Here is a 27,413-nt window from a genome sequence, read left to right on the forward strand (position 1 = left end):
AGTTGCCATCTCTGTGGAACTCACTTTGTTTATTCCAAAGAGAAGGAAGTTTGACATCCTACCCAGGGAGTGGGGTGGAAATACAGCCTGCTGAAATATGTGGTCCTCCTGTCATCCTCCTGAGGTTATTTGTCCTGGAAAAAAAAAGCTTCACTTGTTTTCTTATAGTATTTCAATTGAGATTGTTCGCAAAATATTCTTTGTAAAGGAAGACTGATGGTTTCAAATTTTTGGTCTTACTGAATTAAAAGGCGATGAACATCATTAGAGCTTGTTTTTTTCACCAAATACAGACATTTAAAATCTCTTGCCTTGGTGTTCTTCTTGAAAAAATGGAGGAGGATGGAGGTTTGCTTTATGTCTCCTGTCCCCTTTTCCACTTAAGGGTCAAAACAACAGTTTCAAGGGTTTCATATGCATTGTTAGTATGAAGTAATTTAATAGGACATTTGAAGCTATAGCAATTGCTTTTAACACATAGGGAACGTTTTTATTGAAAAAGAAATACTAAAATCAATATAAAAGAAATAAACCAGTTGAAAAATAAATTAAAACTGAAATTTGTAGGTTGGAGATAAATGAAGAAATTGGTTTCTAACACAATTTAATGTAGAGAAAAAGAAAGGTATGTAAAGAAAAATTTTTGAAGTATATCAGAAGATAAAAACCAGTGACTTGGAAGAATGATTCCTGGAAAAATAATATGAAATAATATATCTATCTAAAAACAGACAGCAGATCTTTTTCACCTGGACTCATGCTGACTATAAAAAGTACACCAAACCCATTTCTACAATGAGTCTGGAAAAAAGCAGATAGAAACCAAGAACATATAATCCAGCAACAAGATAGAAAAGAAAAAAAATAGGCAAGCAGTATGAGAACATATATCAAAAGTATGAAAACTTATTTACTTCTACACAAATAGAAATCAGAAAAATCTTTTCTATTTGCTTTTCCAGGTTCTACTGTGAAAATGTAAAAGAGAAATGGTATCTGTAATGACAATACTATAAAGTATGAGCAAAATATGCTGTCCTGCAAGAAATTCAAACAAGGAGACAAAGTACATAGATTTTTACATTACAAGAAGTCTGAGACTCTTGGCTTCTCTAGAATAGAAAAATTGAAATATATAATCATCTATATAAAATATTTTAATTGAGAGCAAGACTTATCTAGTAATACCAAAGACATACAGTCATGTAAAATTTGTCACCTGGAAAGTATGTCCAAGTGTAGAAACAATGAGATCAAATATTTTAGGATTTAATCTTTACTTTTAGGTAAAACCTAAAAGTTAGAAATATAGTACCCCCATTGATACTAGTTCTTTTGGTTTATTTCCACCTCTTATTTCAGACTAGCTGCGTAAGTAGATCTCATCCCTTCAGGCTAAGGTTAGAAGCTTATGTTATTAAACAGCCAGTTCAGAACCAGCTCGTTTCCTATACACCTAGGGATTTCAAAGGATTTTCCATACAAGAGATGAACCAGGAAAATAAAATAATACAGGCTCCAAAGACTATAGAGTTTTGTCCAAAACAGACCAGAAAGGTCAGAAGTAATAAACTGAGGTAAATACCACATCCTAATGGTTTTGACCATCTTACATTACACTAAAAAATTCCTGGTTATTTTCTCCAATAAAGTGGCATATTGAGTTTAATTCCAGTGAAAAGGTTACATGCTTTCTAATGAGATAAGGTAGAATTGTTTTCTCATCAGTTTTGTTTTGAGGATGTACAAGTATGCACCACTGTATTGGTTTTGCTCGGCATGGTTTTTGGTAGCAGGGGGGCCACAGAGGTGGCTCCTGGGAGAACCTCCTGGAAGTTTCCACCATGTCCAGTGGAGCCAGTCTCTGATGGCTCTGAGAGACAGACATGCTGCTGGCCAAAACTGGGCCAATGAGAGAGGTTGGTAACGCCTCTGTGATGACATATTTAAGAAGAAAATCAAAACAAAGTCACAAGATTCTGGATTCTAATCAGAGAAGAGGAGGAGGTGAGAACATGTCAGGGAAAGCAACATGGTGACATCAAGGTCAGTGGAGAAGGAGGGGGAGGAGGTGCTCCAGGTGCCAGAGCTGAGGTTCCTCTGCAGCCCGTGGTGCAGACCATGGTGCAGCCGCTGTGCCCCTGCAGCCCATGGGGATCCACGGGGGATGCAGAGATCCACCTGCAGCCCGTGGGGGAGGTGCCCGTGCCGGGCAGGTGGATGCCTGGAGGAGGCTGTGATCCAGTGGGAGACCCGGTGGAGAGAGAGGGCCCTGCTTCCAAGCCTGTCCTTGGAGAGCTGCACCCCGTGGCAAGAGAAAGCCCCAGCGCAGCAGTTTGGGAGGGCTGTGTGCCCATGGGAGGGGCTCACGCTGCAGCAGGGGCGGTGGGGCTGCTGCTCCTGAGAGTGGAGCCACGTTGGAGAGGTTGACAGAGAACTGTCTCCTGTGGGAGGGACCCCACGGCCTCACAGGGGAACACTCCTCTCCCGGAGCAGCAGAAGGAAATCTCGGTGATGGACTGACCAAACCCCCATGCCCTGTCGGTGGGAAGGAGGGAGGGGTTGGGGGGAAAAGGTATTTTAAGGGCTTATTTTACTTCTCATTATCCTCCTCTGATTCTGTTAGTAATAAATTCACTTTCTAACTTTAAGTTAAGCCTGTTTTGCCCTTGAAGTGTTTTATTCTCCCGGTCCTTATCTCAACTCATAGAGCCTTCATTAACATTTTTTTTTTCTTCCTCTCCCCTGCCCAGCTGTGGTGGGGGAGGGTGAGTGAGCGACTCTCGTGGGTGCCTCGCATTGGGCCAGCGTCAAACCATGAAAACCACATTTTTCAGACTGAAACATAAATTTGCTATTTTTATGCACATATTTCACCAACATCTGGCTTTACTTTGCTTTAAATGGGTTAAGACATTTTAAGACTAGCTATATTCTCTTCTTTCTTGTATTCACTGGAAGTTGCTCTGGGATGTGTTCATTTACTTAATGAAATTCTTTCTTGCTATATCTAACACAATTCATCACCCACAGCAACTTCCTACAGATGATTGAATGGAATTTTTTTTAAAATTCAGTAATAGATTCTGCATTCATTATTAGTATGTATTTAAATGTTGTCCTAAGCTTACAAAGACACACAGAGAAAACACTGAAAATTTGGGTAGATATTAATGTTTATATTAATTCCTTCAACTTTTGTCCATCACCTCATTGCAGAATGCCAAATGTTTACCTCACCAGAAGTTCAAGCTAGCAAAACTGTCAAGAATTTGTTTTGAATGAGTCCAACAAAATTCCTGTGCTCTCAGTCAAACAAAGCCATAGTAGAGCAGTACTTGTGGGGCAATTCTTAAGGTGAGAGGGAGAACACATTTATTATACAACTGTCCTCCTACCTGTGGTCTGAAATACAAAATGTGTCAGGCAATCTATGCAAAAGTGACCTATGCTTTTGTTCCTTTCTAAAAGCTGTCATGTTCTCTGTAGAGGCAGACCAAGTGCATATATAGCCCTGGGAAATTATGTACTGATGCTTCCTAGCTCTGCACAGTTGGAGCTGGTTTTAGCCTTATGGCTTTTCTTGTGGGCCCAACAAGTGCAGCTATGTTGTGGATTTAGTGCTGTCCATGCGAGCAGTTGTCACTTTGCTCTTTGTCAGACCTGACAACATCATTTTTTTGCAAACAGTGAGGCTCACAGGCTTTTAGCAACTGGCAATACAGAGTGTCATGTAATGCAAGATACAACAGTCCCATGCTTCTGTTCAGTGCCGCACTCACAATTCAAATAGGAAGAAATTTAATGATGACAAGAGAGTTAAATCTATATTAAATACAATCTATATGTAATGTTCTTCTCTAAGGTAAAGTGAAAAATTAGCAACATAAAGGTACTAAAAATATTCTTATGCCAGAGCATAATGGGTCATCATATACTACACATAGGTTTAGCTTATATTAGTTTTTAATGTTGTATTTAGATAAAAGTGAACTTCATAACTCAGTAAGCACAACAACAACCAGCAAGATACTATAAAAAAAAGGGAACTAGAAAGCAGCTTAATTACTAACCAGTCTTTTCTTTCCAAATCAGATTCTGTGTTCCTATGTGATTTCCAAAACATATTTTTGAATAGTGGGGAATTTGATAAATATTTTCTGTGGAGCCAAAACCAATAGTGAATAGCACTTTTCCAGTGTCTCTAATGTTGTACTCATTTCCTTTAAAAGCTTATGTGAAATATAGGGAGGCATTTGAATTCCATACCTCATGCTAATCTGTAAGCCAGTCAATTTTAATATATCCTTTTATCCAATATATATCTCTCACACCAAGCATCCAATATCCATCATTTCTTGTGCTAAAAAACAACAGATGTTTTAAAACCCTGCAGCAAATGTTTAAACTTCCAAATGAGAACTAAAAATAAAGGCAATCAAAACACTTTGGAGGATTTAAATTATACATCAAATATAAAGCCAAGGCTCACGGTCATGCAGACTAAACAGTCCCTTTATATTCTGTTGTCTGTAGATGCAGACAGGTTACAGAGCCTTTTCCAAGCACAACAGATTTCAGAAACAGAATCACAGTGTGAAACTAAATTGAACATCCTTATTTGATATTACTGTGCTGGAGGCAAGTTATCTGGAACGTCAAAATATCTCAATGCTCAAAATGTGCTTGTATCTTCTAAAGATAAGTATATTTTGTGTTAATCACTGAATTTACATCACTCTTCATAGCTGAGTGGAGCTCTGCAAAACACTGCAACCTAGTCCTCCTGAGAGAAGGTGGCAAAAACCCCATCTCTTACTAATATTTGTATTTGTGCATCCACTTATGTACATGTCAGTCTATCTTGGGTCTGGAGATGGGTTACCAAGATTAAGAGGACAGCAATAAGCATGCATAAAAAATGTCAGGATGAAGGACTTTTATTTGGTATTGATTTGCCAGAAATTTATTTTTGGATCTCTAGCTGCAATACAGCAAGAGAGAACTACCCATTCTTCAAAGAGCAATAGACTAGGGTCCTTCCCACATGTATATGTAGCTGCTGTGCCAAAGTGACATATATGTATCATAAATGCTAATTTTTAAGGAAAACATTTGTACAGCTTACGGCACTCCTACGTTCTCTCATCATGTCCCTCAGCTATGTGTGAAAGCTTTTTTCCTCTGTTATTTGGAAACAGATGTAGGAAAGGATACAAATTCTCTCTACTGAAGATTTAGAGGGTGAAATGCATAAATTGATTTTTAGGATCCTTAAAGTGACCTTTAGGCTTGTCAGTTCCGTGTTTAAGTGTCAAGGATATCTCAACAGTGTTACTTGAGAGACACTAATTTTGACACAAACAGTCCATTTCAGGAAACCCAGGTAATTATATCATGATAGGACAAAATTTGTGAGTCTTCTGAATAGTACTTAAATAGCATAAAGGAAATTTGGTGAGGTAAAATTAAAAATGGTTGCCATATTAGCAAAAAGGTAAGGATTATTTATGAGTACCTGCCATGGATAGAAACACATATTCTTTGTACTTTACAAGGGAATGCGTATTTCTGGGTATAGAAGTTCAACAGAATAAGGTTTTTTCAGAGAGGTATCTCCTGCCTGATTAAGCTGAGGGTTTTTCTTTATATCTAGTAGAATAAGCCAAAGCACTATGCACGGTGTGTTAATGAGAGGCTTTTTGCATACATTTCCCATGAATGAGGAGTGCAGGGTGAATATCATCCAACAAGTCCTTGAATTTTGTTAGGGACAATGTTTTGACTGATACATTTCACAGATACTTTGTGAAACTGAGCTTGGATGGGTCCAGACTGTCAGAGAGCACTCTAAACCAGTGACTTTGAGGAGAGTGCATGGACTAGGAAGATACTAGAACTAGGGAGATACATGCACTATCAACAACACATGTTAAAGATCCTGCAGTAAGCAGTTAGTATGTCCTTTATGCTTACAGCTTTAGAGCAAGTTAGGAAAGCCATATTACCACTCACAGAAATATTGCTACATTATGGATTTAATTCCCATATGGACAGTGGTATCCCACAGATATTGGCTCACACAATATGTTCTTCCATTCTGACATGTGAAGCTCATACTAGATATCACATACTTAGGGTTGAGACCTTGTTTTTGTATGTTATTCTGTTCTTTGCCTAGTGTTTTTTCCTAAGAGTAGTGCTTCTACTAATAAAAAGTACTAGATGGCAGCAAAATGCTTTTAAATAGTTGCTGTACTGTCATCACAGCCTATATCCATTTATCACACCCTGCCTGTGCTCCCACTCTCAAAAGAGCATATTACTTCTACTGTTGTATTCTTGGCTCCCTGTTTGGTGACCCCACTCTCCTGCTGCACCATTCTTATAGCTGTCAGAGGATCATAGACAGAGTTTGAATCATAAGGATCGCAGTGCTGAAAAAAAATGATGTATTGTGTGAGAGATTTCTGAAGTGATCTTTCTATGCCACCATATTAGGCCAGCCTTAGCTGCCAGCTTCAGATCCTGCATTTCAAGACAAGGTGGGATACAGCAAGAAAAAGAAGTCTAGAAATCAGTGCATCTGGTCAAAATATATGATCTTAGGGGCAAGATTGAAGGCATTAAGTGGGCCGGTGTGAGCTGCGAAGGACAGGAACATAAAAAGTAACTAGAAAAAGGCAAGGAAATGGACACATCAGGAACCAGTGGGTTCACAGTGCAGCAGAGCTGAAAACAGGGAAAACTTTTTAAGCGTAGGGAGATCTTAGCACTGAAAAACTGGAATATGCATCATAAAATTGATGTAATTCAAGATTAAACAAATTTCCACTGTTCAGAAATACATACTTTGGGGTCCCACTTGGAGGAATGTGATATCTACATAATGCATTGAGTCATATACCCATTTTGATAAGGCCAGTGCAGTTGTGGGTGGAGACAGCCTAACCCTTCAGAGTTGTCTGCCTCTGACAAAGGAGGAGAGTTAAGGCAGTGTAGATAATCTGTGTTAAACTGTCAGTGTGCTAAAATCACCACAAAGAACAAGCAATCAGTATTGAATCACCTGGCTGCAGATTTCACAATCAACTAATGAATGAAAAGAGTTGGGGTATCATATGTTTTTGTGGTTCATGCCATCTGTTACTTCTTTGTAAACAAACAAGTGCCTGCAGATGATTGTTTCTTCTGATTTTGTGATTTTAGAGGCAGTAGAAACTGACAACAATATTTTTGTCACTTTATTCCTCATGGGGTCTTTCTGTCTGCCAATAACAATGAAAGGTAAATGGCAGCCCCCTCAGGTAACTGAGATGAAGTGCAAAGCCTTTGAAAGATGAAAAAGCTCAGCCCCTAGCAGGCTGCCACAATAACTTAGGAACACTGCTTCTACCCTTCAGTCTTATTTCACATCCTGATATCTGCATCATGGAAATTGGTCCAGAGACTGGGAAACAGCATGGCAAGTGCTAGGACACCTGGACCCTCCTTCTGTTTTTTTGCTGATTTGCTTTCCAAAAAAAAAAAAATCTATAAATCCAAGAAGCTATGAGAATTCCCACGTAAAGGTGTTTGAAAGCATGAAGGGAGCCGCAGAAATAACAGCAGAGTGAGCATGGTGATATATATTACTGTTCACTGTGGAAAGGAATCAGGAGCTGCTTCTCTGTGTTGTGTGAGGCAGTTCACCACAAGGAAAGTCATTCTTTAGGGCCAGTGGCTAAGGATCCTGGTGTGGAAAAATTATTGTACCCCTGCACAGCAGTGAAGCTTCAAATTATACTGCTGACCAGGCTAGGTTAAAAGCAAAGGCCTTGAAGGTTCAGCAGGTTTAACGTACAGAATAGCAGGGACCTCTTGCTATCTGTGTGGTCAGTATAATCTTTCTTTTTATCCTTCCTATCCTCATAGTTTTTCCATACAGAAAAAATAATGGTCATTTGTGGCTGTCAAAATTAAGGTGGTTCAAGGTTGGTTCAAACATACTTGGGATTAGGCAGACATGCCTTATCATTTCTAAGACACTTTGCACCAGAAAAACTTTCCTGGAGTATGAAAATACATTTCAAGTCTCAAATTCTTTCCTCCTAATTCATTCAGACTGTGCCCATGCTTTACCTGTTTCAGTAAATAAACTTGCATGTCAAAAGTAGGGGAATGCAATTATGCATTCCCTTTTTTTCTTTTCTTTCCCATCCATATCTTACCAGTTTTACAAGACATTTTAGTGTTGTCATAAGAGCAGAAAACATAATTTTGAGGAACTTATGTAGAGGAAATTATCTTTTCTCACAGACAAGATTTCCTTAACAGCTCAACCCCAGGTTTCCCAGAGCAGAGTCTCAAACGTCCAAATCCTTAAAATTGTTTAATCTTGTAATAACTAAATATCCAAATAACAGCTCGAGCTAGTCCCAAGGAGGGACCCTGAACAAAGGAAGCCCTGAGCATACCCTCACAGTCTGAGTGGGAGAAAGTCTGGGGGTCAGTAAGTCCTGCTGTATCTCTGAGTGCTCGGACACCTGGCTGGGCCACAGGTCCCTGTGCCCTTTGTTCTGGAAAGGGTCGGCCCTTCATGGCCTCCTGCCTGGGTCTTCCATCACCCAGAGCTCAGCCTGCAGCTCCCACTGCAGCTGCTCACCATGATACCTGCACTGAAAGAATTCCTCAACAAACAGGACAAAAATGTTTCAAAATTTTGATGGGTTTTTTTTGTAGATGAGTTTTTTGTTGTTATATCTGCATTGTCGCAGTACTATTGACTCAATTCACAAAAGGATTGTTTAGACATCTATTTTAAAATCTTCCCAAGGATATAGAGTCTCTAGAGAGTTCACAGAGTAGGTTAATCTAAAGTAATAGACTGAAGTGACTGTCTCCCACAGAGCATCTCTGGGGACAGCCTACACTCATCCAACAATCTGCAAAGAGCTGGCACATTTTCTTGGCTGACATAGAAAATGAAGAAATAGCTCTTTGGCTGACTGTCTCCTGCTTTTTCTTCACAGCTGAGCAGCAATCATGTGACTGCTTCTGGCATATTTGATAAGCAGAAATACAGCAGCTGTTTCACACACAGTAGGCATCCTGTGGACATGACTACCTGCAGACCCAATCTTTACATGAGAAACGGAGTAAAGTTAATTAGAAAAGACTGCTTGAAAAAACTTAGAATGTAGTAACAGCTGAGAAATTCAAAAGGAAGTAAATTTGCCTGGTATATATGTAAACCGAAGTCTACTGGAAGAGAAAACTGAAAAAGAGAGATTTCAAAACACATCTGTTAAAGGAACTTAATAACGTCTAACTCACAGCCTTACTTATTTGGATGGGAAAAATTCAGTAAGTAAATCCCAAGCCTTTCACAACAGAAAAAAAATCCTGGGAGTGGAGGAAGAGCTGCTGAAACTTTGATTCTCTCTTCTTCTCTAACTCTTCTTAATAATCAGAGGAGAATAATCAAAGGAAGAATGCAGACATTGTGGAGGAATTCTGTGTTTTTGCTAATATGGAAAAAGGCCATATAGAAAAAGTGAAGAAGTAATACACATAGACGAGAAAATAAAATGTATTATCCTCTCTTGTCCAGTCTCAATCTCCGCAAGAATTAACTGCTTAGTATTACCCCACTGACAGATATTTTACTGCAGTTGTTGGCACTGAGGTTGAATTCTTACTCATGTATGAATTCTGAAATTCAAATGCAGATAAATATCAGAAACTATTTAGTTATATAAAGAAAAGACATGTAACTATTCTTCCTCCAGACCTATCTGTGCCGTGACAAGAGGTCCCATTTTTTGCCAGGGATAATCTGTGCCTTAAGAATTAGTCTGTTCAGACGTTCAGTCCATTCAGTGTGTTTTGTTGTTATGATCATCAGAGGGAAAAGTAATTTTATTATCTTCCCAGGATGAAATCACTTCATTCCCCAAACCGCCTTTGTGCTTGTCACCAGATTTTGAAACTCAGATGCTGTTCTCATCTTCACCTGAGTCATTAGAGACTACAGGAATGCAGTGAAGATTGCTTTCTGCCTCAGTTGTAATGGAATATGCGGCAGCACAGATGGGACAATGTATCAAACATTTACTGCAGATACTTTTTTTCTGCTGGATTAAGCTTTTATCCTTGGTATATGTCTTTGGTCTTCTATGTAATGTTCAAACATCAAAACAAATAAAGAACTTTATTGATTTCCCACGAGCTGTTTCTAAATTCATGATGCCCACATGCTAGAGTTGATCATTTTACAACCCACAGATTATTGAAAAAAGATTTTTTTTAAGCCTGCATGCTCAGGAGATGTTATATTCAAGTCAAACACTGTAAGACATGCTCTTTTCTTGATTTATTATAGTCCTACTCTTCAGCTTTTCATGCTGGTAGTTATAGCAAAGAAAATCATGTGCAGAGCAAAAAATTACAAGTCTTATTCTCCACCTATATTTAAATCAACTTGTGCTTCTGTCTTTCTAAGTGTGAAATCAATGGTTATACACCTAATTCTCTAGGAAAGAAAAAAGATGGAAACCATAAAATTCTACCAGCCTGGGTTGTTAAGAAGCTGGCAACACAAACCTTTCATCATTTAACATATGAAGGTACTGCATTACCTTGTCCACCAGGACTCTGAGTTTCTTTTCTACCCTCAAGAGAATACTGCCACAGAAAAAAAGTGTTTATGCCTGAGCATAAAATCAGTATGAATTTTCTAGAGCTCTGAGTCACATAATTCCCTATTTTCCCCATGATGGGGTTACTTCTTGCATGGTTACCATGTCCCCATCAACAGGGAGTGTTGGTGATAGGTGCATAGAGTGTCTGGAGAGGAAAAGAGGCAAGGATTCCCAGTAGAGACAGAAATAGAAAGGGCTATGAACAGCATAGTCTGTAGTTCTTCATACTACAAAATCTATAGCTGTAAAAATTAGAAATCTTGTTTTATATTAATATTTATAGTTGTAATTAAAACCCCCTAAGTTTAATTTTTAGAATATAAAATAATATTAATTTTAGAATAATATTAGAATTTAGAATAAAATGATCGCTCTTATTTCATTTATTTTGGGCCACAAATATTCTTTCTTTATTTTTAGCTTGTGGTTGTTTCATCTCTCTAGTCAATATTTCCATGATGAATTTATGTTGGAAAACATAGTTCCAAAACAGATACCAAACAAAAATGCATTATTGTGTCAAAGCAGTATACACCAGTTTCTCTTCTGATTTGTTGTCAATTCTGAACAAGCAGAATTTAAGAACAAAACTTCCGTATGTCTGTAATAAAATATGGAATTCAACTTTTCTTTTTAACAAAGGCTTTGAAAGATGTCATTTCCACCCCCAATAAAACCAAACCAAACAACAAAAGAACAGTAGCAGTGAAATTATAAAAAAAGCTCTACATCTGCTTTTTTTTAATATCTAATCTAATATTCTAGAATAATATCAAGATACCTTTGTATACGCTTTTCTAAATTAAATAATAATGTATGTTTCTTTAATACAGAAAACCCTGCACTCTACCTTATTTTCTGGTAAACTTTAATCAGATTCAGTATAATTATTGAACAAACTTCCCTATTCTCTATTTCAAATTCTCATTTAATTTCTATTGCAGCAGAAGATTCTGGCTCCTCTGAATCACTGCGAATAATAGCTTCCAAACCTTGCAATTTCTCCTAACTACCATTCTGTGAATTTAAAAGGAAGTACATGGATCAAATGCCTAGTAATACCTCTGTGTATTGTCTGTAGACTTTTATACATCTTTGCAATTTAGATAGTATATGGCATATAATTTAATATCTTTACATAGACATAAAGGAAATTATTTCTTTTGGGACTTCCTTGAAAATATTGAGAAAAGGTTAGCTAAAGATTGATTGCAAAGTAAGGCAATGTAAATCAATATTCTGTATTTAAATCTAGTAATGGTTACAGCATGATTATTTAATTTGCTACTTTATCTCAATGAAAGCATGAAAGCTTATGTATCTATTTTAAAGGATCTAAATTAAGATTAAAATAAGGCTGCATTTTCTCTAGGCCAGGTTGTCTTTGAGATATTATATTACTAGACTAAGAAAAAATTTTTCACCTTTAGAAACAGATTAAAACATTATAAACTAGTATTTCAAAACACAGCTAAAGACAGATCTTTATTGTAAACTAGACAATTTTACCAAAAAAACAGTTGCAGCACAGATCTTTATCTCTGTTTTATAACGAACATTTATCAAAAGCAGCATCAGTTTGGATTCATATAATATTAAATTGCAATAGAATAGTTATTAAAAGGAATCTTACAGTTATGCTTAGCAGAATAAGGAGTTATAAATTCAGATTAAGGATTTCAGACACATGTATTTGTCACTGAAACCAGGCTTTATCCTTTCACAGTCTCCCCATGAGATGGCCTGCATTGAACCAAAATTGAAGAGAAATAAATGCATGCTGCGCTTGTACAAATTCCCAAGACTCAGCCATTCAACCAGACACAACAACTCCATTCAATTTCTTTCCAAGATGGGATTACTCCAGCCAAACTAATAATTTCTCTGTTGGAATTGTATCCTGTCAATTTGAGAGGAAAAAATATTTTTGTGGAATAATGTTTTTCTACAACATTATGAGGATGGTTGCCATGAAAGGTTATTCAAGAAGTGCAATTTTCTTGGTGTGAGAGGAACTCAGGCCTAGCATACAGAGATGTTTGAGTTGAAGGCTGGGTTACATCTAGTGGCATCTGTTTTTAACCCAAGTTATACCCTGACATATAATCCACATCAAGCTCTCTTTTTCAATCAAGCAGAGGCAGAACAAGTGTACTTAATGCTCAGGAACAGTCTCTGAGTCACACAGCAGAAATAATGGAATGGGTTCACAGCTCTTCAGACTAATAATAAATAAAAAGTTATCTTCTCCACTCTTGCAAAAGCATCCATTCTTAGTTGCAACTTTACTACTGACAACTTAAAACATCTCTACTGTGGAAGACAACCACTTAGGACTGCAAAGTTCAGTAGCCATTTTGGCCAGGAAGGGAAGGTGGAGGGTTGTTATCTGGTTTTTGTCTTAACACTATCACCCGAAGCACAAGGACAGCATTTTCTCTTTGGAAAAGGGAAGAGTCTAGACAAAATGGCATTTTGCATTCCAATCCTTAGCCATGAGAAACTATGCTAGTTTGAAAAACTCTTGTGCCTAAAATGTTTGTCCCCCTGACCTGCATGTACGTACACATTAATTCTGAACTGAAACTTTCCCTTCAACAAGCTGATTGCTTAAGGCTCCAATGGGAAGGAGTCATTCTATAAAAATGTAACCCTAATTCAAAAAATACCTTTGAAAGTCTGAAAAATGCTAGCTAAAATCACATTGACTGTAAAAAAGTCTCTTTTTGAAAAGCTTAAAAGCGACCTGAGAAATTCTCAGTGATCTGGGTCTACCTCTGTGTATATTCATTACAAAATATCAGTTGTTAAAGCTCCCACATTAAACTGAATTTTAATTATCCACACAGTTTTCTGAGAAAGTTAGAGGGAGACCAGTTGGAATAAACACTTTCACACTCTTTGATATTGGCAACTGAAATAGTTTTTGAAAATGTTTTTTGGCTAGAGAAGACACACTTGTTATGTCTAATGCTCCCTACATTTCTCTGGCAATAAAATAACACTATCACATCCCAAAATACCCTATAGGAATAAAACCATAGGGCACGAAAGAAATAATTTCAAAAATTATCTGTACTTCAAATGTAGACTTGCTTCTTGGTAAAGAATGAAATGGAGAGGAAAAAAAGATGTTGACAAGCAATTTTGTCACTAATTTTCAATTCAGGAGCTTGGTAAAACATGCATTTTTACTACAAGCACAGTATAAGAATAAGGATGCAGACAGTTACTAATTGCTCTCTTTTTAAATGAGTACATTTATGGGTGTCACTGCTAATTGTCATGCCATCATTTAGTCATCCTTATTGGCTTTCTGAGCAAACTTTAAAAGTTTGTTCAATTATGTTGGTTTTGTCTCATTTGTTCAACACAGCTCATTTTTTTTCTCAATTAACCACCACTCACATTCCAAAGCAATAGAAAATACATGATGATACCACTGCACAAGACCTTACAAATAGAAGCTCAATATAGACTTCTTAGCTGGCAGTAGTATGGAAGAAGGGATTCTTTGAAAAACAACCACATTAGTATGACATTAAGTGACATATTGTAATTGCAGCCTTCATCTATAGAAATTAACTTGAATAAGCATGAGAGTGAATAAATGAAGACTTGTTTACATCTTGGGGTTTTTAAGACTTGTAATAGAGAGATGTGTTCTCACTGCATGTAGAGATTAATTTGAGTGGCATCTGTTTCTAAAGACCTTTGAAGAATTTAGGAAGAGAAACAGCACATGGACACTTCTAGTACACCCTTCCACAGACCCTAACTCAGACGTACAATGACGGGAGAATTTTTATGTCACAGGGAAGACAGAAAGAGGCTCCTAATAAAAGAGTTATGATTCCATATCCTAGTATTTCAGTAACACATGAGGAGTTACCTCTTATCTAAAGTGCAGTAGGTATATCCGTGTTCTTTTTCAACCAGTTCCATGCTCCACCTTCAGTGTCAAGCAATTTCATTGTAAATCCTAAACTCCATTCACAACATAAATTACTTAAGTCCCATTTTTTTTACTAAGAAACTGATTACATGGTTAGGAAAAAATGCTTAAAAATCTGTATCTTTATCAATTTTTCCATACATGCTACAAGAGAGGCTATGCACTATGTTCTGCTGACCAGCAAGGACTCACCTTTCCCAGTGCTCTATGGTTTGTCCTGGAAAAGTTCACAGCACCCTTCCACTACTGCTGGAAGAAAGAACAATGACCTCCCCCTGTTTTCACCAGCCTTGCCTGCCACTCAGGAAACCATGCTGTACTTTGACCCTCTGGCCATCTGTGCTCCTGCACTGTTTTTATTTCTTACCTCATACTGCCCCATGACAGGAAAGGAACCGTGAGTGAGAGCAGAAACCCAGATATCCTTTGGATGGCTGTGGGAGAAACCACTAGGTCACAATTTGTGTGTGTGTGTGATTACACTGAGATTAAATCATCCATTGATTAAATCAATCATCTATTTTCAATCAATAAATAATTAAACAAACAAAAATTAGTTGGTTGATCCCATCAGCTATTCACTTATTCTAGTAGCAACCCTTCTGAGTAAAGGGACAAAGAGAACTGAAAACAATTAGCGCTGCAGTTGATAGTAGAACAAAGGGGTTGGGCATTAATTAAGTAGGTGTCCTCAGAGAAGAAGTAGCTATAAGCAGAAGCAGCTAGCACATGAGAGTATCAGGTTCCTGTTTTGGCCAACAAACTGCAGTGAAAGGAACAGCATTTTAAAACGAAGCAATGTAAGAGGTGAGTCAGCTCGCTGCAAAGCAGCGTCTCTTTCATGCCTGCTTAGGTAACTTACCAGCCATCAGCACTTCTGTGAAAAGTGCAACCAGACCCAAGGCAGTTATGCCTGTGCCAACTTCAGAACCAGCCATAGAAACAAGAAGATCTTAGGTAATAAATTATACCCAATTTACAGGGCCGTGACAGGTTTCTGTGACTTCTGGGGTTTTTGAGTAAATCCACCTACCCTGTTAAATTCAAAAATACCCCTGCAGGGTGCACCATGTGGGAGGTTTGTCTCATTTCCTATGGTGTTAGGTAAGAAATGTCTAGCTGTTGTCTATTTGCCTAAATTTATGCCTAATTTTTACCAAGTAAAGTGCCAAATACAGATGAAGAGGTTTGTTCATAACATGTAAAACAGGCAACACTGAAAACAAGTATTCATACAAGAGGAACAACAAAGGACATGCAAACTACACTCTATCTAATCCCACCTAGAAAACAGTGCAAGAAAAGATTAGGCTAGGTGGACCTTTATCAGAAAGACATTCTAGTACTTCACTTTGAATTTGCCAATCTCTGTTATGACCCCAAGCTGTAAGAAACAGGTGGTTAGTGGTGCACCTATTTTATACAAGCTAGTCATTTCTCATAAAATCAAATGTTGACTCATTAAAACTGAAGCCAAGTTTGTAGGCTGTAAATCCAAAGGAGAGGGCACAGGTGAGTAAAGTCTAGATGATGGGGTGTGCAATTGCATAGAGCTTCCTTAGAAGATCCACTCCGTTTCAAAACCAACAGAAGACATAGAGAACTAGAGAGAAGGCAAAAGCTCTATAGGAAGACAGATGATGATAGTGCTCCAAGGAGTGTGGTCTTTAAGGGAGGTGGGGATGCCCCAAGCCACTTTTAAGGACTGAGCGATGACCAGTTCACTTAGAATTAGCTGCAGAAAAGATAGGGAGCTTCTCTGCTAAAATCTTCCCATTCTACAAGGTGATCAAAGTTTGAAGCTGAAGCTGGTTGTCTCCACCACTTTAACTTTTAAGCACTTTGTTTTGTTAGTTATTTCTACCTTGTTTAGCTGAATATTATCTGAAACTGTAGTCTAACCCTCTTCAGAAGTTTTTATTTGACTTCCCCTGTATTGATGTTCCTGAAAATGATTTTCCTCTTGCTCTAGTCTTTAAAATTGTTACTTATTCTTTCTAAAACTGTTGAGATGTTATAGCTGATACTGTTTCTTACAATTTCCCTTTTTAGAATATAAATTTCAGAGAATTTTTCCCTTATTCTGGCATGTATTCCACCTTTGGTTTTGAGTATGTCCAAATGTTTTATATACTCAAGTATCAAAGTACCTTGCTTGGTCCAGATCATTTCACAAGCTTGTTATTTAAATTTATTCGGGTTTGTTCTTCCAAAATTTAAACTTTAGTTACAAATCTAGTTTTGCTTGCTGCTTTACTTAAAATAAACCTTCTTGTGATGGTCTTTTTCCAAGGTTATTTTATATCATCAATCATCTGTAATTTCTTCGTTTCTTCAAAGCTAGAGTACAAATATCATCATCTGTTCTGACTGATTGGGGGACTATTTGATACACATCTGAGAATTACTTCCCACTAGCACTTCTATTCTCATTCATTTATCAAGATATATCTGGGAAGTGAATATGTCACAGGGTAATGTTGTCCCTGATCTCATAGACTTAATCATCCACTACACTTCTATCCATCTATAGATGGATGGAAGGGCAGGTTTTTTCTCCTTCTCTAAAATGTTTTTGCTCCCAAGAGAGCCAATTTATTCATTCCCTGCTTTTGTTTTTTCCTCTCCACTCTCTTATATTTCCCCTTTCCAGGTAGAAATGGCATATAATCTTCAACACTTTGATTCCAGGCAAGGTTTTTAATCAGCTCAGCTCCAGAAAATCTGGAGAGATGGAAGCACTTGACAGACCACACTAGACTTCTACTGTCACATGACAACCCAGGTAATAATTTTCTAATTAATGAAAACAAATTGATTACTCCATATCTGTCACTGTACATAGTTTTATCTAGATCAGGGGGACAGGGTTGTGCAGAGGATGTTTGGGTTTTTCCTCCAAATTAAAGCCTACAGTCTGGTCAATAAAATCAAGACATGGAATATAATAAAATTATTCAGTGAGATCATATAAACAACATAAATTATGGAATGGTTTGGGTAGGAAGGGACTTACAGAATCATTTAGTTCCAGCACCCCTGCCGTGGTCAAGGACACCTTCCACTAAAAAGTGTCAAAATCAAAATATTTTACACAGTCTAAGGTCTTAACATAAATTGAAGCATCATATATTTACTTTTGGTCATCACTAGTTGTATGGAATTTAATATAGCCCCTTAAGGAAACTCTGTCAATCAAGATGGCCAGACTAAGATTATCTGTTTAAATTCTTTGAGAGAAAAATAGAACTGGAAGAGGTGGGGGACAATAAACATAAAAAGTATATCTGAATGTGACTTCCTCAAGCATTTTAATGGGTATTTCTGATGCAATCTTCCAATCAGTACATTCGATTTCATGAATGATGCTCTTATGTAAATATTGCATCTCTTGTTTTTTAAGATTACAATGTTTCCAGCACTATTACAGTGTTAGCCCTTAATCATGCCAGTAATCTATAATCCTTGGATTTTGTCATTTTTGTTCACTGCAAAGAGTTTTTTCATATTTATGGATACAATTCTGGTTTGGTTTTAAAGTATTTTTTAATCTTCTTGTGACTTCTGTTATTGCCCACATCAAACTACAACAGAATACTTATGCAGCAGAAAGGTTACCTATCCCTTTTTCTTGAAAGTGCTCTGGTTGATTGTCTTACAGGTTTCTGGTGTTTGAAAAAGCAGTTGTTTGCAAGATATAGTGACTCAGTTTCCCTTGTTGGCTTTCAACTTGGCTATAATAGTCTTCGAAGTGATTCACCAAAATTTACAGTGAAACTGTAAATGAATTTACCTTAACTTCATCGATTATGGTTGGATATTAGAAAATAGCACCGCACTTTTTCCAGCCTGTTGAAATATATCATGCCAAGTTTGGGTAAAATGGGTGTTTTTAGGGTCAGAACTTTCAAAGGGGTAAAAGTAGCTTTAAAAATTGGTCACATATCTCAATGGACCTTTTCACAAAGCTATGCTGTATTTCAGTTTTACATACAAATAAAATCTGCTTACAAGTTGTTTGGCTTTCTGTGGTGGTAGTTAAAGTTTCAGCAGTGAGTAGGTCTGTAAAACACCAGTGGTTTCCTTGGGTTTTTTTCATTTTCTTCAGCAGTCCATAATTTTCTATTTGATTCATCTTCTATAGTGGCATATCAATTTTGAATTTTATTAATATGTTACCATATTTTTTGTAATTTAAATCACCTCAGCTAAAAGCATCTACATAGATAAGGCTCCTGTAAGATCAATTTGCTGAGAATTTTCACAGTGCACAAATCTTCCTTTTTATACAAAAGTAAATTTTTTGTTAGTGAGTGGAAATATCTAGAAAATAATTGGGTCTCCCAAGCTTGTTAGTGCCTTTATACATAGTGATATTTCTCAGGCCACTTCTGCGCACATCTCATTTCCCATGCAAGTGAAGTAAGGACTGGAGGATTGTGTTCTACCTACAGCTGTTAGCATAATTGCCTTCAGTAAATCAGATTACTTGCTCCATTCTCAAAGGAGTACCTATTATCCAAATGTTTCTAGTTAATGGCAAGACATGTCACTGGTGAAATAAGGTCCAGAGGAAAGACAAAGAAAGCCCAAAAACAAAACACTCAGCTAACCCACACACCAAGAGTGACAAAGTCCAGGATGTGTATTCAAGTATCATTCAATACAGTTCCAATCCTATTCAAACTACTTTGAAAGACACTCATCTCTGATGCTTCAACAATACACAATTCTAAAAATTTTTTGTCCAGAAACAGACTATTATCCAGTGTCTGGTTGACCCTGTGAAGGGAGAGCAGTAAAAGAACCTCTGCTAGAAAGTATTTTACTTGAATATTAGGCTAATATTTCAGCCCTGTGACATCCTAGGGAGTTTTACTTGGAAAAAACAGGCTGCATTATGTGTTTAAAGTAAGGCTTGTTAACCAGGCAGTAGCTAGGATTTGAAGATTAATGTTGGTTGCGATATTTTATTACCATGTTGTTTTCTTATACTGTGACAAAAGCAAACAGTATATATTTACACATGACCTAAATTTCTTCATGACTAATCATCAAATATGAAATACAAAAGAGTAGGAAAAAAGGAGGAAATTCATATAGAAAAAAAAATTAATTGTTACAAGAAGCTATTAAATAAAAACTGCAGAAATCTGTCCCCTTTGATCAGATGACTGATCAAGACAAGAGCAAGAGACATCAGTTATGATTTTGATTCAGAATTCTTTTATAATCTGAAAGAAAAGTCTTTCCAGGGCGATGTGCCTGATGATAAATCTTTGATTTTTTTTTTTAATTTTTCAAATAGTGCATGAGATACTTTCCTTTGCTGTATTCTGCTGAGGCTATCAATCTCAATATGCTTAGAATGTAAGAGTCATGTTAAAGTTTTATTGCAAACGTTAAGTAGTTTATTAGCTTATCCCAGTTTATATAAAGTGAGATGAGTAGTAATGTATTAAAAATATCTTGAAATTGATAGCAGTTATTAATAAAAATAAAATGTTTTGTTACTCTTAATAATTATTCTAATAATGTCTCAAATATTAACATATAAATTAGTCTCTTGGAATATCTTTCATCACAATTTTAGCACAGTTTCAATCAAACTAGTACAAAGTATAAGAGGCCTATAAAAAAAAAAGGCTATCAAAACCCTAAGTTTCCTTCACAAGCAGTGATACCAGTGGACCTGTAGCTGGAACATGAAGATATTACCTTTAGATGGAAAGGGTCTTGGAACCCAACAATGCAAAACGTATGAATAGCTGTTCTACTTAAAACTTCATAAGCCTGTTTTGGAAAGATGAAACCTTAAAAGATTCTGCCAAAACATGTTCTAATAGAGTATATGAAATATCTGTTAAAGTGGGTATGTTTACATATGTGTATATATAGACAGTTAATCCACTGATAATTTTACAATTTACTGTATCCTTTCCAAAGTTCAAAAATAGAGATCTGCATTTTTCAGTTAATTGACATTCTGACTAGTAAGACTAAGAGCAGTTTAGGTCTACAGTTGTTCAGCAGCTCTCCAGATACGACCATAAGGATCAAAGTGTTTATCTTTGTGCGATTTGTGTTAACATTTCAACCCTTTGCTATACCAAATTATAATTTATAAGGGAGATGGGTTTTTACTTTACAGGGATTACTGGCCCATATGTGGAGGCAGTATGAAAAGGACTCTGGAGGTCCAAGCATGGCATGGAGCCAAGTCCAATGTTTTCCCTCAGCAGTATTTAAATAGTCAGGAATGCAATATTTAAAAAAAAAAAAACAAAAAAAAAAACCCCACCAAATTCCACAGAGGAAAAAATATCGCCAAGACAGTGATAATACAAAGCCTTTGAACGATTAGCTAAGAGAGTAAATCTGGACATCAACAGCATCTGTAAAAGTAGTTTGGACAGGATGTAGTCCAAAAGGATCTAACTAAAGTCAGCCTTTTTATTATAAAAGAGCTGGCACAACTTCATTGCGATTGCTTCGTATAGTAGACATGCCAGTATTTAAATAAAAATCAGTGGAAAAACAATGCTATGATATTCAATACCAGTCATTAAGTGATGAGTCATGTGATAGGTAGACTACATATAACTGTAAAGCTTCAAAGAGCTTTTGTCTCAATTTTGCACAGCAAAACAATTTCTCTTTCAACAGTATTAATAAACATAAGGTGTTAGTCTTGTATATCTCCTTCCAGATCAGTTACTGATTACCACCTCATGAGTTCACTCATGGTTTGAACGTGAATCTTTTCCGGTTTGTTTTCTTAGTTGGTAGGTCACACAAAAGCAAGTGAGGATCAAACCAGACCTTCCAGGAACTGCTTCCAGAAATAAAGAGCACCTGAGTGTTCACCTCCAACATAAGAATTTGTATAAGTTAGCAATGGTAAAAATATATATTCATCTTTAGGAACCCTGTATGAATTCATGGTAAGAAAAATGAAGTACATTTTTACAGTTATAAATAATGTATCCGAGATAAAGGTAATAGTTTGTACTGCCTTACAGAGATGTTCCATTGCAAAGCTAACAAGAGAAAAAAGTTCATCCATTGTATAAGAAAACTGATTGTAATTCCTCCTTAAACTTCCAATGAGAAAAGGTCAAACTACACACAGTACTTAAATGCAATGTCATGTAGTACTTCAGATAAAATTGAAATGCCTAACATGAATAAAACAAGTTTCTGCCCTTATGGGCAGGAAGAAAATATCAGATATTGTTACTGTAAAAATTCAATGCATACGAAAAACACTTTGTTCAATTTAAACAGACTATAATGCAGTGGTTAGATTTCCTTTTCTATTCCCTCAAAACAAAACACTGGCATTCTTATCCATATGTCTCTTCTCATTTAGGCCAAGGTTCTATATGTAAAGTAACTGAACTTAAGATGTATCTAATTTCATTGCCTGTGCTGTGATAGCAAGGAGGTTTGATAGCAAGTGTAAGCCCTTGTTAAACTCAACATGCATCTCTTATTCTTCACACCCTATCCACCCTTATAGTCTGTCTACCCTTTAGCATGATTTTTTCCTTTGGCTTCTTAACTGAAGCTCCAACCATTGCAGGAGGTTGTCAAAATGCAAAATTACTGATCTGTAAGAAGTTCTGCTTCTGCTTTAATATGATTTTTATCTGGATTGATCTGGAATTGCCTTCTCATCTCTGGCGTTTATAATTTCAAAAAGTCAGTGTTAAACTACAATATAGCTGTTATGGATTTGTCTATGAATACTGTGGTTAGCAGCAGTTTCACAACAGCTCAATACACCAAAATAAAATAATGATATGTCTTGTCAAGAATAATTTGACTTGTGATTTGCCCTAACACAGAAGAAAACTGAAAGCAGACAAAGTGTTTTCTTCCTCTCCCCAGAAATAAAACACCATAATTATGTTTGTTGCCACAGTGCCGAAATCTCCACTTCTGCACTGAAGTATTCTAGGGTCCAAGAACATTAAATCAGTGAAAGTAAAGGAAAAACATCAGACTACTTCGATAGTCCTAAAATAAGAGACATTGTGCCTAAAAACTGAAAGAATTTTCTTTACAACTTCACATAAAGAAAGGTTTTAGAAAGGCCAGAATTGGAGTGGTTTTTGAAAAAATTCCTCTCTTATGTGAGCGTTTTATTGCTTGTAAGGTCATTAGAACTGCCCTTCCTGAGGCATATCTCAGATCAGATCAAGATGTACTTGAAGAAATCCAGATTATATCTTTCAGTGATTCTTAACCATTATCACTTTAGAAACTTAAAAACTGCCCCACAGCATTTCCTTTATATTCTAATAAAAAGTGTTTTATGCCATTTAAAATCATGTAGAGAGGCAAGGAAAAACTAGATTGCATAACAGAGAGTAGGTTCCAAAGCAAAAGGTGTGTTTCGTTCACCTTCATATGATTTATTCTATATAAACAGACATGGTGATGAAAGCCCTACCAGACTGTGCTTACCTGCTTGTGTGTGAATGAGCTCACCAGGCAAGCTGATCCTTTCAGAAAGGATCAGAAAGGTGTGCTGCATTTTCCTACCTCAAGGAGATTTAATTTGTGGACCAACCCTCTCTTTGCCTTCAACTCACCAGTTTTAATATCTCTGGTCCTTGAGCTTCATGTTTTCTCATAGGATTAGCCTAAGATATTTATGAAAATTGGAAAAAACAAAAGGGGCTTTCATTCCCTCTGCAAAAGGATTGTTTTTATCATCTGACTTTCATGTAAGGTGTTCAAGAATCCATGGCTGCTGATACTGCCGTGACAAGGCCACGAATTTAAATTTTGTGAACATTTCTCTTAATGTTCTAAAATGCTGCCCCACTTACACACAAAAAAACCACCAACATGTGCACTTAATTGCTTTGCATGTGTGAATTATATAAGAGGCCAGTCCTTAGCCTCTTGTTCCTCTGTCCCTTCTGGCAAAATGATAACATTTGTATTATACATTCATGTGTACAGCAGAAGTTGGTGTTCACCCAAAAACACGTCTATGAAACAACCTCATCTGATAATCTAATTCATTTTTCTAGACTAATCTAAGAATCTATAATCTTCCAAACATAATCTTCACTTAAGTTCTGAAATATGTCTGTACAATTCAGGATTCAGAGCTTTTATTTGAATTTGAGCAGAGGATTTGTCTTCTGTAATTGTTATCGCAGCCAGATTTTCCATTCTCGGTGCAAAAATCACACTCTTAGTGCCCAAATTATCTTTCAGGCCAAATGTGTTGACTTAATACCACTGTTCAAAGAATCCCAGGGCACTGTCTGTGTGCAGGTCAGGCCTCTGTCTAATCACCCACTCTCTGCCAGAGACATACCACTCGCTCTTGCGATCCTAATGCTCTTCAGAGACAGGGATTTTAAAAGGTTCTGTACTTCATCAAATCCTAGCTGGTTTGACTCATTAATGACAAAATGAAACAACCATTTAGTTCACTCTGATAATCTCAAAATGTGAGTTGCCTGGACTGATTAGTGACATGCTTTCTTGTGTTGCAGTAACATGACGTCATCATAATTTTAGCTTGAAGTGATGCAATTTCTGGTCATTCTAAGACTGCTGAATAACTGGCATAAACCATAATGATCATTAAAAGCAGCTCATATGTTTGCTTCAGATTCTTAATGAAGCAGATCACTTGCAGCATTTTAGCAGATATATATCCACTAGAAAATAAAATAAATGAAAAAGTGGATGAATTTATGCTGTGTTGCCATTTCTGCAAAAAAGCAAATTGAGCAAAACAGTGTATTCAAGTCAGCAAAATAGTAAAACTGTTGCTGTGAATTTAAATAATGCTTTTGTGAAATCTTGTAAATGGCAAACATTAAAAAACAAAATTGAATTCAGTCCACAGAACACTGCCAAAATGACCATAATTTCCCACAACCATGGAAATGTATCTTGCTGCATGATTTAATCTCAGATCCACCTAATGGAGGTTAGTCAAATTTACTATTTCTTCTGACTCTACCTTTTCTAAGAGGAAACATATTAAAAATTTGGAAATTTGGCTTTTTGTTATGTCTCATCTTACTTTTTTTCCAAGTATGCCTGATCTTCCTATTATTAAATTTAATTTTAAACAAAAGGAAAATTTAAAAAGGAACCTGTCTGTCATTTCAAAAATTAAAAGCCATTTAAAAACCATTTTAATACAGAGAGTCTTTTAAACTTTCTTCAAGACAAATGCAAATAATTTCATTGCAGTATGTGCAGAGCTTGTAATGAGATTAACAGAAATTTGCTTCTAATTTTTCCACTTTTCACTCATTCCCAAGGGAATTTTTAAAGATTTGTTACTTTACAGGAACACCTAAGAAAATAATATCCCTTAGAATTAGCAAGCATCACTACTCACTCATCTGAAAATCAATTTGTAAATCTTTGCCAAAACTGCAGAGAGGGGCAAATCTGGTATTACCCTCACTGCTAATTTATACTGACCTGTTTATTGCCTGTTGTCTCTTGTATCTTCCAACAAAAAGTTATCCCACTTTCCTCTATCAGCATAATCCTCTTATGAAAATGTTTCACCTTCATGTAATGTCAGTAGGCATATCAACCAGCATTTAGAAAAGCTGATCAGCAAGATGACTGGTTCACAATACATTAATTAACTTTAGTTTGCAGAATGTAGAGTTGTTGGAACTAACAAACTTCCCCATCAATTTTTGATTTAGTTTAGTCTGGTTTTCCCTATTCAGAAACAAAGATTCAAGGAAAAGTATGAATCTTTATCATTTCCTGGCCCTCTGTGAGATGGGGATCAGCCCTTTGCTGGAGCAGAAGGGAGCTCTGGTTTGCAGCCCTGGTTCTTCCAGGCTTAAATTCTGCCATCCCAAAGGAGAGGTGTGACCATGATGCTTTTTCCTGGTCTTAAAATCAAGAGTCAAACACACTTAGAAGGGGAAAAGGGATTTTACCTTGGTATTTATTTTAAGAATCCTTAGGTGCACACATCCAGGTGGAAGGCACCGAAATACACACTGCAATGCACACACACAATAGATTAAGTATAACATTACAGGTCTTACTAATTAGCATATCTATCAAAGATTCCCCAATGAGAGGCTCGAGTGAGCCTCCCCTCCCCAAGGAGCCTTCCCCTGGATGGTTCTCTTAGTTTACAGAATGTGTTCTGGAGAGGACCTTGGGGTCTGGGGCAGACTGATCCCTGACTATGAAGCTTCTAAAATGTTTGGTCTCTTAGCTGAACAAACAAGTCCAAGAATGTAGGCAAAAAGCACTAAGAATACAGAAGTTGTAAAAAGGTATAAAAGGGGTATAAAAGAAAAGGCAAAAAATCTTCGTGGCATCACCAGAGCAAAGGGAACCTGCAAATATTTGTGGCTGAAACAGGGTTATTATTCTCTAGGTACAGACACTGGTTTTGTGCTGGAGAACTGGGAGAACAGGAGCGATCATACCTGTGCATGAGAAAAAAAGTATGCATGGCATGTTTTCCCAAATCTAAATCCTACAAGAATTTTTTTTCTCCAAGTTTTAATAACAAAGTGATTTTAAATATTGCTGGACGAAAAATCCATTTACCTTGAAAATGAGCAAATAATTAAAACTTTGCTAAGATTTTATTAATTTGGTCTCATGCTTCTCAACATCACTAAAGTAACCTCAGACATCAGACTGTGAGGGCACATTAAACAATGGGACATCCAGAGATGTGAACATAAAAATGCTTTACACTGGTGTCAGGGTTTGCCTCAATTAGCTGTTGTCTGAAACAGGTCTCTCTGCTCATGTGCTGTAGCTTTTTCTCTCAAGATCTGACTGAATGAATCAAATCATTACCCATTGAATCTGTCAGACTGACTCTGCAGAAACACCTACAAACCCATTCTCAGGGAACAGATGCACAAGGACAGCTTTCTCTATCAAGGAAGCACAAGTGGAAAAATGGACACATCATGTGGAAAGACCCTTATCTAATAATTTCAAAAAGAGAAATTAGGACTCCGAGGAATGGTAGACACATTTCAGGAACTCAGCCTCTGTTTAGTAATCAGATTAAATTGTATTTGGAAGCAGACCCACTCTTAACCATGTACTGCAAGTAGTTGAAGGCAGGGTTCATCTGTCAAAGCTGATTAAACCAGAATGATTTTCAAACAAAATAGCATATAATGGAGCAATTACATATGAAAATGAAAGCAAGAAATTGTGCCAGTAATATTACCTACAATCATGATTCAGGGGATAATGTTTGGGAGAAAGTTGTATACATAGGGACAACATTCTGCAAGGCTGAAAATGGAACCAAGTTGGGAGTAGATAATTTCTTTGAAAAGAGATCTGAGCTAGAAGTAAAATCAATTCTAGCATTCTAGATTTATACAGGGTCTGCACAGGGATTCTCTATTGTGTTTCTGTTCCTTGACAATGGAACATATGAGAGGGAGCTCAGACAAATCCTTGCCTTTATTGAGAAAGGTCAAAATGAAAACTAAAAACAGAATACCAGGTGATGTAAGCTAGCCTGTACAGCCATGAAGTCATGAGAATGAATATTTCAACCACCCTGAATGACATAAATATCTAAAGTGGATACTAACAAGTTAATTTTTGAACTTTTAAAATCAGAAATGTTAAACCTTTCTGAAACAGTTGTCATAAGACAGTTTTTCTGAGCAAAAGTTTGGATCAAATAAGAATCATCTTGGTAAAAATGGTATTTTCTTCTTACTCCAAGTAAGGGAAGATGAAGCCTCATCTCATATTTGGCCTGTTTAGAA

The sequence above is a fragment of the Corvus cornix genome, chromosome 3, assembly GCF_000738735.6.
Source record: "Corvus cornix cornix isolate S_Up_H32 chromosome 3, ASM73873v5, whole genome shotgun sequence".
NCBI classification, from domain to species: domain Eukaryota; kingdom Metazoa; phylum Chordata; class Aves; order Passeriformes; family Corvidae; genus Corvus; species Corvus cornix.